Source organism: Gallinula chloropus, assembly GCF_964237585.1.
Source record: "Gallinula chloropus genome assembly, chromosome: 1".
Classification (NCBI taxonomy): Eukaryota; Metazoa; Chordata; class Aves; order Gruiformes; family Rallidae; genus Gallinula; species Gallinula chloropus.
Genome location: NC_140085.1, coordinates 176,370,041 through 176,384,404, shown reverse-complemented (window position 1 = coordinate 176,384,404; position 14,364 = coordinate 176,370,041). Strand labels below are relative to the sequence as shown.

General features: G+C 38.5%; 1 protein-coding gene across 1 annotated transcript in view; it reads left to right on the top strand.

Moving 5' to 3' along the window:
* The first annotated feature begins 1,842 nt into the window (after positions 1-1,842).
* The window catches only part of TDRD3 (tudor domain containing 3), a 67,915-nt gene continuing 55,393 nt past the window's right edge, over positions 1,843-14,364 (top strand). Inside the window, exons 1-2 of the mRNA XM_084272043.1 lie at positions 1,843-1,921; positions 4,923-4,988. The gene's annotated coding sequence lies outside the window, so the exon portion shown is untranslated. The remainder of the gene's footprint in view (positions 1,922-4,922; positions 4,989-14,364) is intronic.

The following is a 14,364-nucleotide window of genomic DNA, read 5'->3' as shown; positions in this document are numbered from 1 at the left end:
ACTCATTTTACGGGTTTTGTGCTCCCCCCAGCCCCTGGTATTTGGTTTATGTTCAGTTTTATGCTGAAAGTAACGGAAGGTACACTTGTGGAGTTTATGCTACTGCTCTTTCTAGGAAGGCTGTTGGTATAATCAAACCACAGTTGAAGCCTGAAGAGTATGGTGGTGCCTGTAGGATGCATCTGTTCTGGTTTCCTCTGGGAATGCTGTTCTAGTGTACCTTCTGACTGCAGCGAATGAGATCTTTCCACTACTGAATCCCTACAGGTCACGGTAGTGGAGCTCACCATCACTCAGCTGGGAAAGCCTGCATTCATTCCCATGCAGGCCATCAAATCCTGCCACCTTGTGTTCCTCAAGTGTGTGCTGCCTTATAAAAAAACCAAAAGAAAGATCATAAGGCTTTGTGTGCTTTTCTCATGTTGTTACACGTGCATTTTTTTTCCTGTTCATTGCATCTGGGTTTGGGTTTTTTGTGGTGTTTGTTCTTTTTTTTTTTTTCTTCTGCCTCAAGATTTGCTCAATGCCAATATCCAACTTGAATTGGTTAGATCCCATCACGTGCTTGGGTTACAGCACAACTGGGATCATTAATTCATCTGGCAGCTCTGTCAGAGCTGGGAGGGGTGTGATGCCCATGTTACCTGAGCTAAAATAAGCCTATCACGTCTCCTTTCCTTTGTGTGCTTCGTCTTCATGTGTTATGTTGTGGATCTTCTCTTTAGAATGGAGTATTTTTTTAAAGCACTCAGGGATATTTATTTTTAATATTTCTTAATGTATATTAAACTTTATTTCGTAAATCATTCTTTTATTCTTCGGGGAATGGTGATTTCTTGGTGCGCAGTTATTTGCACAAATACCGTGTTTCAGACTGAGTAGCAAATATCAATTATTTGATGGTTGCTGTGATGCATTTAAATGAAATGCACAGCTGTGCAGAGAAGGCCGATTACCAGCTACGTGAAAATGAAAACTGGGCTTTGAATAAAGAAAATAGGCAAAATGAGTAACAAATGTCACGATTTCTGACCACTTAAGTTAATTTTTTTTAAAGTGTTTTTGATGGTTAGGTCAGTCGTTTTGAATTGAGTAGCTGATTCTGTTCAAAACTTACTTAGTTTTGAGATGAAGAAATTTATTATATTCTTGCAGAATTTTTGCAGAATGATCGTCACAAATGCTGTTTCCAGATTTGATTGTGGAGGTTTTCTATTCTTACTTAAACTTGTTCACTGCATTTGACTATCAATACACTGTAATGTGCTTCTATTTTTATCTTTTTCCTTCTTTTGTAGCTCAGACAAACAATACATTTTTTTGGGGTAGCAATGTTAAGTGACCTACCCCTTGAGTGTTTAACCATGCAGTCTTTGCTCTTTAGAAACAGATGTCTGTTTGCATTGTGTGGGATGAGGCTTTTTTTGGGTGTTGTTTTTTGGGGGGTGGGTTTGTTTTATTTTTCTTTGCAAGTGCATGAGTGAAAATATGCCATTTCCATCAAGTAAAGCCCAAATGGTCCATTTGGAAACAAGTTCCTTATAGTTTGAGGAGCAGGTATGAGAATTGTAATGTTACCCTATTTGACATAATTGGTTTGATGGCTGTAATTTAGTATGCAGGGGTTTTTTGTTTGGGTAAGAAATTATGGAAGAAGAAATTTTTGAATGAGTATTATCTCAGTGCTTACATGAAATAATTTTGCACGTATTTTTAAATCTGTGCTTCACCAACACAAAAGACAGAAACTACTAAATATTATAATCTTACATACAGAAAAAATGTTTCCCTATTAGATAAATTAAGCAACATAATAATATTTTTTTTCTTTAACAGGTATCTTTCAGATGAAGGAATTGAAGCTTGCATAAGTTCCTCTGAGAAAGTTAATACAAATGACATTATCCTAGTTGCCCTTAATGTAAGTTATGACTATGAAAACTTTTTTTTTCTGACAAAATAATGCTAAAAATGATGTATCTAATGCTTCAGGTGTACGTTGGTGTGGCTAAGTGTGGTGCTGTTTGTGTGATTTACGTAAAGGACAGAATATCAATTTCTCTCCTTGTGTATGAATGGTAAATTTTATTTGGAAAACACCTATACCAAACTGTGAAACCTGGAGGAGAAAAAAGGACAGAAGTTGACATAGAAGAATATTCTTGTGTTTATGAAATGTGTATCTCAAGTCTAAGTACAAGCAGTAATAAAATCAGAAGTGTTGTGTATTAACACTGTTATGAAATGTAGAAGGACATACTAGTTTGTTGGGATGAGTAAAGCACCCTTGCTTAATTTGACTTAACATGATACTTCTTAAAGTGTATTAAACTGATGGTGCATTTTCCTGTGATGTGTACCTATTTATGTAACTACGAAGAGATGGCATTGTTTTTATTTACTGTAGAAATCTGTATTAGTAATTGCTATTCCTGCCAACAATAGTTGCAGAAATACACAAGACAGAAAAACAACATAGAAGGAGTAAACCTTAATACTTCTTAAGGATTTGAGACAAGTGTGACTCTCAATTCCTGTTTTTCAGAGTTACGTTGCTGGTAAACATCGGTAGGTCTGCTCCCTTTCAGTAGCAATGAAAAGGGGGCAGCTACTTAATCCTTGTACTGGTTACTTGTTTTTAATTTATTTTATCAAAATAATGAGGTAGAGTTTTACATATTTTAAATGGTCTTTGTTTAAAACTTCTCAGTCATCCATATTTGGTGGTTTTAAAGCTTGTGTGCACTGTATAGAGATTAATGTAAACTTTGTCCTTTTTAATAACATTATGTAATTTCAAGGGGAAAAACAATGTAGTAGAGTGCTTAAGAGAAAAGTATTCTTTCTTAATAAAATCGTGAATGAGAATTGTTAGGGATCATTTTGTCCTCTTTTTAAATTCAACCACTGTTGGTGTAAGGTGATAGTCTGAAAATAAGATCTCTTCTGCTTCTTTCACTTATTCTTCGAAATATGTGTTTTGTTACTCATACTTGCATGTAATTTGAAAAGAAGTAAAGCAAAATTGTAATGCAAAGAATGTAATGCAGAATGTACACCAGGTAAGCATTTAGTTTTTAGACTGTAGCAGTATGCATATATATATATAAGAATGCATTATTGCTTTATTAGAAAGCAAATTAAATCCAAGTTGCTGGGCATCGCCCTGCATGTAATTATATGATGGATCAAGTACTAGCATGATCATTCATGCATGCTTATGTTGTATTTTTGGTTTGTTCAGTAGATAGTAAAAGCTGAAATCAGCCAGACACGTTATGCAAGTACTTCAAATCCAGTTTTAATTGCTTATCAATATTTTTGTCACGAAGTCGGTTGTTTTGATACCCAGAAGATTAAGTTGCCTGATGAGTAAGTAGGAAACAGCACTGTGGCTTGAACAACAGGATAACAGTGAATTTAGATTCCACCTTTTACAAATTCTTGCTCAAGATGCGCTCCAGGCAAAAGAAACTTAAGTCATCCAACCTTCTCTTTTTTGTCAATTGCTAAACTAAGTATGAAATGGGCATAAATGTATCTTCAGTCCTTCAGATGATTTTATTTTGCATAAAAGTTTGTGAAAGTTGTGTCCACTTCCTGCTGCTGTGATTGCAAAGCATCTCCACACACAGGAACAGCTTATAGGAGCCTGTGTGCTATTCAGAGATAAATAACTGACAGGTGACAGATCACTTCCCTCAGGTGGGCTTAGACTGAAAACAGAATGTGCTTTCTTACCATTATCTATAGCTGTCTTCTGCAACAGAAAGTGGTTTGAGCATTTATAGATACTCAGAATAAATACAATAAACCAGCACTGTTACAATTATTTTCCTGTTTGTAGAGTAGCTGTTTCTCACTGAAAAACAGAATATGCTGCTTGTTTTCATTGTACATACTAAAATGCAGTGCTGCAAAGTTCTAGATTAGGGTGCTGAAATATTAGCCTGTTGCCTTGTATTAACAGCAAGTTCCAGTAGTAATTGCATTTAGCTCTTCCTTTGGAAGTATTTATGATTGTAAAAAAATAAGGATGGTTTTCAGCTGCAGTACAGTGATCTGTATCAGTGCTTTCTCTTAAGGCTTATTTTAAGCAGTGCAGTTTAGAAAACATAGGTGGTTTGGGTTGCACTGCTGTGTGCTTTTTTTTTCCTCCTTAATGAATGTAAACGTAGTGAAAACCTAATGTACAAAGTTTAATTAGTTTTTATTCCATTTCCTAATTTTAATTCCGTTTCCTATTTACACATGGTGCAACTTTTAGCCATCCAGTGCATCCTTTTGTCATGCATCACGCTGAGCAGATCGCTTGTCCAGACAGTCAGTGTTAGTTGAGGAAGGTGCTTGCATGGAGGTTTGGTCCTCTGATCATGAGTACTGTACAGTAGTATGATGTTGTCAGTGGCCATGTTGCATGGTTGCTGAATAATGTCATGCAGCTGTCTGCCTCACTTCCAAAAGAATTAACTGGCCATTTAAGTGAAAAAGAGCTTGGTGGAAATGTGATGTGTAAGTTTCTACTCCAGGTATAACTGCAAAAATCATCCCAACCTTTTATGAAGGATTTCTGTATGTAAAAACACAATAACTAAAAAAGCTTTTCTCTAAGTCCCAGATGGAGAGTGAAGAAAAATTTTTATCTCTTTAAAGCCTCAGTTATTTCCAATAATTAAACAATACTTAGTCAATTTATTTCATGTATTAAAAGCATCATAATCATTTTTGAAAATGGGTTTAAAAGAAAAATATAAGTAGTGTAAGATTCCTGTTGTAAACTTTTAGTTGCAAGGTTTGTTTTTTTTCCCATCATATGCAGTTAGAATGTTTTTATAGTCTACTAATAGTTGGCATTATGGAAAAATACTATTTAAACAGGATACTTTAGGTTAATATTCTCTTGTCTTCTGTATTAATTTCAGACAGATTTAAGAACAATTGGCAAGAAATTCCTTCCCAGCGACATCAATGGTGGAAAGGTGGAAAAGGTAGACAATGCTTTTCTACTTCACTTTTTCTGTGTTCTGTGACTTCTGTGTGATGACAGCCTTTGCTGCTGCATTAGTCTGGTGGTGTCATCATTTCACATAAAAAGTAACTCAATATTTGATTATGTTATAGGAAAAATAAATGAGCATATTGGTTAGTCCACTAGGCTTCATAGAGAGGTGTATTTTATTAACTTTGAAATGCTTAAATGAATATAAACTACCTGCACAACTTTATTGCTCAAGTCATTTAACCTGTTTGATCTTGACATGATTCCTGAAGTTCATTTATTCTCCTTTATTCTTGCAAGGCAAGCAAAGCAGGGCAGGAATAAAGCAAAGCAGAAGTATGGTTACAGTATGTAGTGATACGTGTTGATGCTGTGCTGCTTGACTTACTGATGTACATGATTACAGCTATACACTTCATGTAATTTTCCTGTCACCCTGTATCCTATAGGTTATGTGGATAAATCCTTTTAGATAGTATAGCACTTTATATACTACAGAATAGTATTAGACTCAAAACTTGGATGTGCCAGCTTTTTAACATATGTTGTGTGTTTAGATAAAGAACTAAGTTTGTTCCCTTCAGTACACCCTTCCTGTTTTCTTCCTGACATGCAGCAAAGAGAGCGGATAAATGAGGTTTATTTTAAACCTAGTACTAGTTCTCAGTGCAGGTCATTGTCCCTAACTTCCAAATATTGATAGTCAGTATCACTGATGTGGAAGTTCTGAGGAAACATTTTTGATTCCTTTTGAACTTCAAATAGTGATAAATCAGGGTGGGTTTGTTACAAGAAGCCAAAATTGATGAGAGAGGCTGGTAAAAGCTGCTCAGATTTGTTTTTTCCACTGATGCTATTGTCTAAATGGACTAGTAAGTGCTGAAAATAGTGGCTTATACTAGAACAACAGCAGGAACATTATTGTCAGACATGAAAAGCCTGCTTGAGAGAGAGAGTGTATTGCAGGATAATAGTTTGTAGCCAGGCAGCAGTCTGCATGCAACATACTACTTCTTAAACTAACTTTCTGGGAAAGGTTTTAACTTTACTTCTTATTATATGAAGTCAAGTGGTTTTTTTCGTTGTTGGTGGGGTTTTTTGTAGCTAATACTTAATAAAAATCAAGGTGAGACTACAAAACTGATTGGTTACTTCTTTAGGTTTCTGGATAGCATACTGTTCAGGGTATTTCAATGGTTAAATAACTTTTTCCCACCTAAAAGAATTTGATTTTACTCCTTCATATCTATGATTTTAATTTTTTTCTTCCTCTTCAGTAATATGTTTTTGCACTATGAAAACCAAGCATAATATTTGCTTTTCATGGCATCTGTTTCTGTACTGTTCATTTCTCAGTTGGTTAATTATTACCAAACTTTGCATTTGGATTCACAAGATCCAAATGTATTTGGTTAAATATAATTCTCCAGAGTATTAAGGTTGCATGTATGGCAAAACTTGCCATATTTAGCATTAATGATTTCAGTTCCAAGTGATTTTTCTTTTTCCAGTGTTTAGTTGCATTATGGGAGGATTTCTTTAGATATGGCTGTTCACTTGTCATTAATCGCTCGATAATATACCTGGTAACTTGTCTGTTTCCTTTAAAAATGGATGTTTTAAATTTCTGTTGTCATTACATAGTTTGAATTTTCAACTTTTTCAAAGCTTTCTCTTACACGTGAGAATACACTTGCATGCTCTAAAACATTTGCTTCTAGTTTAGCTGCTGAAGTCACCACTTGAGTTTTTTCACGTTTCTCAGCTGAAACTAAAGAGGGTGCAATTGTGCTATTTGTTTCCACAAAATACAAAATCATCGCAGAAAAAAAGAGGGATGTGGGCTTGAAAACTGCAGTGGTTGGTGCTTTGTAATACCTCTGATATAGCAGTTACCCTTTCATAGGAAAAAGCTTCTGCATCTGTACACACACAAATGTATCTATGTTTCTGTAAAACCGAACATCTCAGAAAATGAAAAGTTGGAGTGAGAGAAATCTAGTTAAATTAAAGGATCCCTAATAAACTTGCAGCTCTCCCCTCAGCATATCACAGAATGTTAGGGGTTGTAAGGGACCTTGAAAGATCAGCTAGTCCAAACCCTCTGCCAGAGTAGGATCACCTAGATTAGGTCAGACAGGAATGCGTCCAGGTGGATTTTGAATGTCTCCAGAGAAAGAGACTCCGCAGCCTCTCTGGGCAGCCTGTTCCAGGGCTCTGTCACCCTCACAATGAAACAGCTTTTGCCTGGAGCATCTCCCCTATGAGGAGAGGCTGAATAAGCTGGGGCTGTTCAGTCTTGAGAAGACTAAGGGGGGGATCTAGTTAATGTCTATAAGGATCTTAAGCATGGAATGCAGGGGGAATCAGCCAGCCCCTTTTCAGTGGTCTGTGGGGACAGGACAAGGGGCAATGGCTGCAAGTTGGAGCACAGGAAGTTCCGCACCAACATGCAGAAGAACTTTTTCACAGTGAGGGTGACAGAGCCCTGGAATAGGCTGCCCAGGGAGGTGGTGGAGTCTCCTTCTCTGGAGATATTCAAGACCCGTCTGGATGCCTATCTGTGCAATATGAGCTAGGGAGATGCTTTGGCAGGGGGGTTGGACCCGATGATCTCTCGAGGTCCCTTCCAACCCCTGTGATTCTGTGGTCTCTGTGAATATTCACATGGAGCCTCCTACACTTCAGCTTGCACCCGTCCTGTCCTTGGAGATCTCTGAGAAGAGTCTGGCTCTGTCCTCCTGACACTCACCCTTTACACTGATGAGGTTACCCCTCAGTTTCCTCCAGGCTGGAGAGACCCAGCTCCATCAGTACAACAGGCAAATACTTGCATTAAAGCTGTCAGAGTCCTAGTATGAAATTACATGGGTGTTTGACCATTATAGGTGGTTTTCAACTTCAGTCATTAATGCACAGAAACATTTTATTCACTCATGTGTATCTGTGTTTTCTGTGGATTTAAAAAAATTATTACCAGCATTAACCACAAGATGGCCACATTTGCATAGGATTTGAAAAAGCCGAATGCTCCCACTTCACCTAGATGAATATATACCATAGCAGTGTTAAGTATCTTTAACAGAACAAAAATGCAAAGACACCTATAAAGTTATAATTTAGAGATGATGTTATGTTTAAGGCAGACCTGGGTTTGAGTGTTTATGACTTTCATTACAATGGGAACATTCATTCCAAAAGAAGCACTCAGAGGATTTCAGGATTTCATTTCTGAGCTGCGAGATGATTTCTGAGTACTGACAGATTGATGGTAAGCAGTTAAAACATAAGTTGCCAGTAATTGTAATTTCTGTGTAAGGTTACTCATATGCTTCCCAGTTTCTATCTCATTATGTTAATACAAGTAATTGTGCTTTGTTGTCTTTTAGTGTTTCTTTGAGTATAGATTTAGGTTTCCTACAGGCATTTAAAAAAAACACACTCCATCTCATTAAAGAAAACCAACCCTCCAGTCCTGAGGTCGTTGTCTGCACTGTTCAGTCACAGCAATTGCTATATCAGAAGATATGATGTAACTACGTTTGAAAGTCTGTGTCAAAAATAATCTTAAAAGTATTTGGTTGGTTGTGTTTTTTCAATTGAGATGATTTTGACAAGACTGTGTATGTGCCAGTGCTGACAGATCGAACTGAGACATAACAGGTTGGCAGCCTTATATGGGCCTTGAGCTCTTCACCTTAATCGGTGTTTTGATTGTGTTCTTAGCTCCTAATAGCTATCTCAGGATCTCTTGGAAAAGGCATGATTACTTTCATGTTTTTGATAAAATGTACATTATATAATGCTAGATATTATAAGGTACATTTTCTGAGAGGCTGACTATTTCTTTGTCTCAGATCAGTTTGAGTGTGTTAGAGCAGTGCCTGTAGGAAGACAGTGCAGTAACAGTTTTGAAAAGTGTAAACTATAGTCTAGTTGTTGAAAATTATTGGTGGGTAAAGGAAGGGCAACTGATGTCATCAACTGGGACTTGTGCAGAGCCTTTGACACTGTCCTGCACAATATCCTTATCTCTGAATTGGAGAGATGTGGATTTGATAGATGAATCACTTTGTAGATAGGGAGTTCACTGGATGGTCAGACTCAAAGAGCTGCAGTCAGTGGCTTAATGTCAAAGTGGAGACCAGTGACAAGTGGTGTTCCTCAGTCATTGGTATTGGGACTGGCACCGTTTAATATCTCTGTTGTCAACATAGTCAGTGGGATAGAGGGCATCATCATCAAATTTGCCAATGACACCAAGCTGCCATTCAGAGGAACCTTGGCAGGCTTGAGAGGTGGGCCCTAGTGAACTGCATGAATTTCAAGAAGGCCAAGGGCAAGGTCCTGCACGTGGGTTGGAGCAATCTCAAGCACATCTGCAGGCTGGGTAGAGAATGGATTGAGAGCAGCCTTGAGGGGGAGGACTTGGTGGTGTTGGTTGATGAAAGAGGCACGACATGAACCAGCAAACCAAGCCTGTAGCCCAGAAAACCAACCGTGTCCTGGGCTATATCAAATGGGGCACGACCAGCAGGTTTGAGGGAGTCTGCTTTGCTGTTGTGAGACCCCACCTGGAGTACTGTTTCAGTTTTGGGTCTTTGGAACATAAGAAGGACATGGAGTTGTTAGAGGGAGCCCAGAGGAGGGCCAGGAAGGTGATCAGGGGACTAGAGCACCTCTCCTGTTAAAACAAACTGTCAGTCAGGCTTGTTTAGCCTGGAGAAGAAGCAGTTTCAGGTAGAACTTATTGGAGCCTTCGAGTATGTAAAGGGACCTACAGGAAATCTGGAGGGGGACTTTTTACAAGGTCATGTAGTGATAGGACAAGGGGTAATGGCCTTAAGCTGAAGGATCATAGATTGATTTAGATCAGATATAAGGAAGAAATTCTTTGCTGTGGTGGTGAGGAGGCACTGGAGCAGATTATCCAGAGACATTGTGGGTGCCCCCTCCCTGGCAGTGTTGAAGGCCAGGTTGGATGGTGCTTTGGATCTTATTGAGGGTGTCCCTACCCATAGTGGGGGAGTTGGAACTGGATGATCTTTTAGATTCCTTCCAAGCCCAAACCATTCCATTATTCTATGGTTGTTAGCCAGCTGTTGTGCATTGTTTAAAATTTTCTCTCTGTAGCTTAAGGATCTGAAGAGATTAATTTATTAGAAAATTTTGTCTTTATTATACTGGCAAGCATGCTTCTAGATATTTTGTCACCCTAGCTTGATCCAGAGCATCTGCTTTCATTTGAAGGATGGCAGGGCAGTGATGGTTTAATCCCTGTTTGCGAGCAATGATGTCTTAATTGGCAGGCATTGAGACAGGTATAAGCACTGTTTGAAGAGTGCTGGCACACAGTAGTTACTGACTTTCAGGATTTGCTGGGAAGGCTATTGATTTGTTGGAGATACAGTATTTCCAGCTGTCGATCAGGTAGTCCCCTCCAGTCAGTGGGTGTAAATGCTTCAGATTTTCTTTCTGAACATGACATGATCCTTAGATTCGTTTCTTCATATTGGAGAAATCTTTAAGCTGATTACACACAAGTGAATGACTTTGCAGTTAATTTAAACTGTGTCTGGAAAGAGTATGTATGTCACATTACAGTATGGATACTTGCTTACTTTAGGTGTTTGGTTGGTTGTCGCCCTGCCCCAGGAGTTGTGTGTTGTTGAATTAGCACTGATGGCGTGTGCAGATAAGAGGGAATAGGATGTGATGCATATCAATGACTTTTTATTAAGCTTCCATTTCTTGTCATTCTTCCTGTGCATCTTTCTGCTATTTCAGTTTTCAGATACTGACCTACCCTGTAGTTTTCTAATAAGCTAATGCAAAACCTACAGTCTGAATATTATGATACTGTTACATAGTACAAGATGGTACTGTACTTTTCAACTTGAAAAAGTAAGCAGACTATTGATCATTAATCCCATTATTAACAAAGGTAATTCAGCCTAGTACTCTTACTTGCATCCTTTAGACTCTAATCACTGAAAGCTGTTTTATACTACTACCGTGGTACATAAAAAGCAATTTCTTTATTTTCCTGCTTGTTTCTCTTTTGTTTTTAATTAACATCATCTGATCTGCTTTTCATACTGTTCCTGCCTTAAACAATATGCATGTTGCTTGTCCAGTTTGTAGATACTTAGAGCCAGCTACAACTGTACTGTTTGGAACTTAAAAATGAAAGCATTACCTAAGTAATAATACAGGATTTTGTACAAGAAAACAGTCACAGGATCACAGAGTGGTTGTGATTTGGAAGGGACCTGAAGAAGTCACTGAGTTCAGTGTCCCTACTCAAGTAAGACCACCTAGAGCTGGCTGCCCAGGACCGTGTCCAGATGTCTTCTCAGTGTATTCTAAGATGGAGACTCTATAACATCCTTGGGTGTCCTGTTCCAGTACTCAATCACACACAAGAGTAAAAATGTATTTCCAGATATTTAGGCAGAGCCTCCTGTGTTTCACTTTGTGCCCACTGTCTTTCTCCAGGCCGAACAGTTGCAGTTCTTTCAGCCTTTCCTCATAGGAAATCACTGCTGTGGTGTGGCTGTACGTGTCAAATTTTGGTGTCCATCCTGTAATAAACTTGTGGTTTTTTCACAAGATCAGGGGAAAGGTTCAGCTTAATGGACTATTGGGTTATACTACAGTGGCAAATCAGTCAGTGTTTTATGTGTTCTTTGCTATAGTCTCCATTATGGGCTGGTTTTAGAGTTTTTATATTTGTATATTAAAGTTATTACTTTTTCCTCCTCTCATGTGTCTCATATACTCAATAGTCATTTGCCAGATATATTTAAGAAAAAAAAATCCTTTCATTCCAGGTATTGTCAGAGTGTTGTCAAGTTGCAGTCCTCTTTTTCAAAGGGTAGAGGTTATAGAACTCTTGAAAGAAAGAACTTGCTTTAATCACAAGCCAAATACATTGTCCATTTTTAGAAATAAACTTACCTAGCTGAGGTTTTTAAATGCTTTCTCTTTCTTCCCCTTCCTGGGGGTGGGGGGGTACCTCTAGCTGATGAAGAAATTGTCTGGTACATTCAGCATTACTGTATGGAGACTTGAAGGTATTAGTAAGGGAACTGAAAACTGTGTCTTTATAATGGAAAGCAACCCACAACCTTAATAGTGGGGATACAACCAGTTCTACTGCTTAGGATACTTGGTAATTTACTAGAAATTTTTTGCTGGATAAACAATGTGCTGTCTTGCCTTCTGGTATATGACATTTAGCACCTGAGTGCTGAAGAGGCTTCAAATTGGCTGACTCTGATTAAGCTCGTAAGCATACCTGTTGACCAAAACTGATTTATTTTTTTTTTAAATTTATTATAATTTTCCTCCTCTGTATTTGTTCTCACAATGGCACTTAAAAATAGTCCACTCGAGTACTGTCACGTCTTCTGGCTCCTCCTGGAACCCTGGGATGGCTGTCCTTGTTCTTGAGGAAGACTGACTTTATTTTCTCCTGTCGCTATGACCTTGATTTATGTGGTGAGAGGGGAATTGAACAGAACTGGGACTGGGAGATGTGGATGCCCTAAGATCCTGATTAAGTCAATGAAAATAATCGTGGTGTTAATGTGGTACATACTTGAGAGAACTACACAGACCATTGCTCATTTGCACCTGCTTTTTTGAAGTGACCCATAACTAACTTCATTCAAGAAGTGGACATTATTGTCCTAGCACAACAAATATGCATCTCTCTCTTATTGTAGTGTATGCTTGTGTTATACACAGCAGCCCATTTCTGCTGAGCGCCAGGAAGCGTCTGGCTCACCTGCTCCATGGTGGGATGGGGATGAGAATGGGGAGACAAAGGCAAACCCTGCGGGTTGGGATAAGGATAGTTTGCTGGGACAGCAAAAGGAGAGGGAAGTAACAACAGGACTTAGAAGAGAATATACAAAACTGGTGGTACAGCATGCTGTTTCTCACTTAACTGTGTGACTCGACCATACAGCTCAGACTTGTCCCAACGCTGGACTGTCCCTTAGCTGCATGTCTTGCAGCTGCACTGCTCCTCCCCAGCTAGCCCCCTTTTATACTGCAGATGATGTCGTATGGTATGGAACATGGTGTCGTATGGCACCTGTGCTGGCTGTGTCCCATTCCAACTTCTTGTGAAAACTAGCCTTATCCCAGCCGAGCCCAGGACAGCTTGACACTGAGACACAAAACAGTGTATATTGGCATATAGTTAGTATAGGTCTTACTGTTTTGCACTCCAGATTTCTAAGATATCTACTAAATGATTGTTTAAAAGCAAAGGCAAGTATCTAGAGCTAAATTTACTCAACATTTGTGAAAGAAATTGCTATCAACTACTGTTGTTGAAGTAGCCTATGAGTTCATTCACCAGCAAAGAAAGGATCTTCTTTTGTTTGTGTGGTTTCTGTGCTGTAGTTAACTGATGGAGGTGGGGAACTTACTGTCATGCTATATGTTAGTTTATTCAATTTTACTTCTATTGAAATAAAGAGTAAAAAAATCCATTCATCTGAGAAACAGAATTGGTCTTTTAATTGTTATTGAATGAAACAAGTTTCAGACAGTGTTTACTAAAAATACTATTGTTCTTCTCTTGAAATATTTTGTATTAAAAAAAAAAGGGAACAAGGCTTCAAGCTTCAGTAGTTTCTAAATAAAAAAACTCGAGCTTTTGAAAAATCCTCCACCCTAAATACTGGTTTTTTCCATGATTTGATTGAAGTCATAGACAATGCAGATGCCTTCAAATTGAAAATTTACTTGAAAGGCATCAAGAATAGGAAAATTACCTAGAAATTTTGTATTACTTGCTGTTGTCTCAAGACCAAGATCAAAAGCTGGAGAGACATTTTACAAGGGCATGAGGTGGTAATATGAAGGGTAATGGAAGGGAATCCATTCCACCCCTTGCCTATGCAAATCACATATTTAAGAATCGTCATTAAAATCTACATCCCTAAAGAAATTTTCCACAATTATTAGACTACCCAGCTATGTTGAGTCTGTTCTGCTCATTCCCTCTTCCAATTATTGTCCTTATCTCAAATTCCTCAGGCCCCATGCTGGGTGCTGAAAAGGACTGTGGTGGTTTGACCCTGGCTGGAGGCCAAATGCCTACCAAAGTCCATCTATCACTCCCCTTTTCAGCTGGACTGGGAGAGAAAATACATACTGAGAGGCTTAGGAGGGGAGGGGCAGGAACTGGAGGAATGGGGGTTTCGGTCAGTTCCTCACAAGTTGTTTTTCTTCTTAGCTAGGGGAAAGGGAGGGGACATTACTCACACTCTTCCTCTGCTACAGTGTGGGGTCCCACCTGTGGGAGACAGTCCTCCATGAACTTCTCCAGTGTGTGTCCTTTCCCA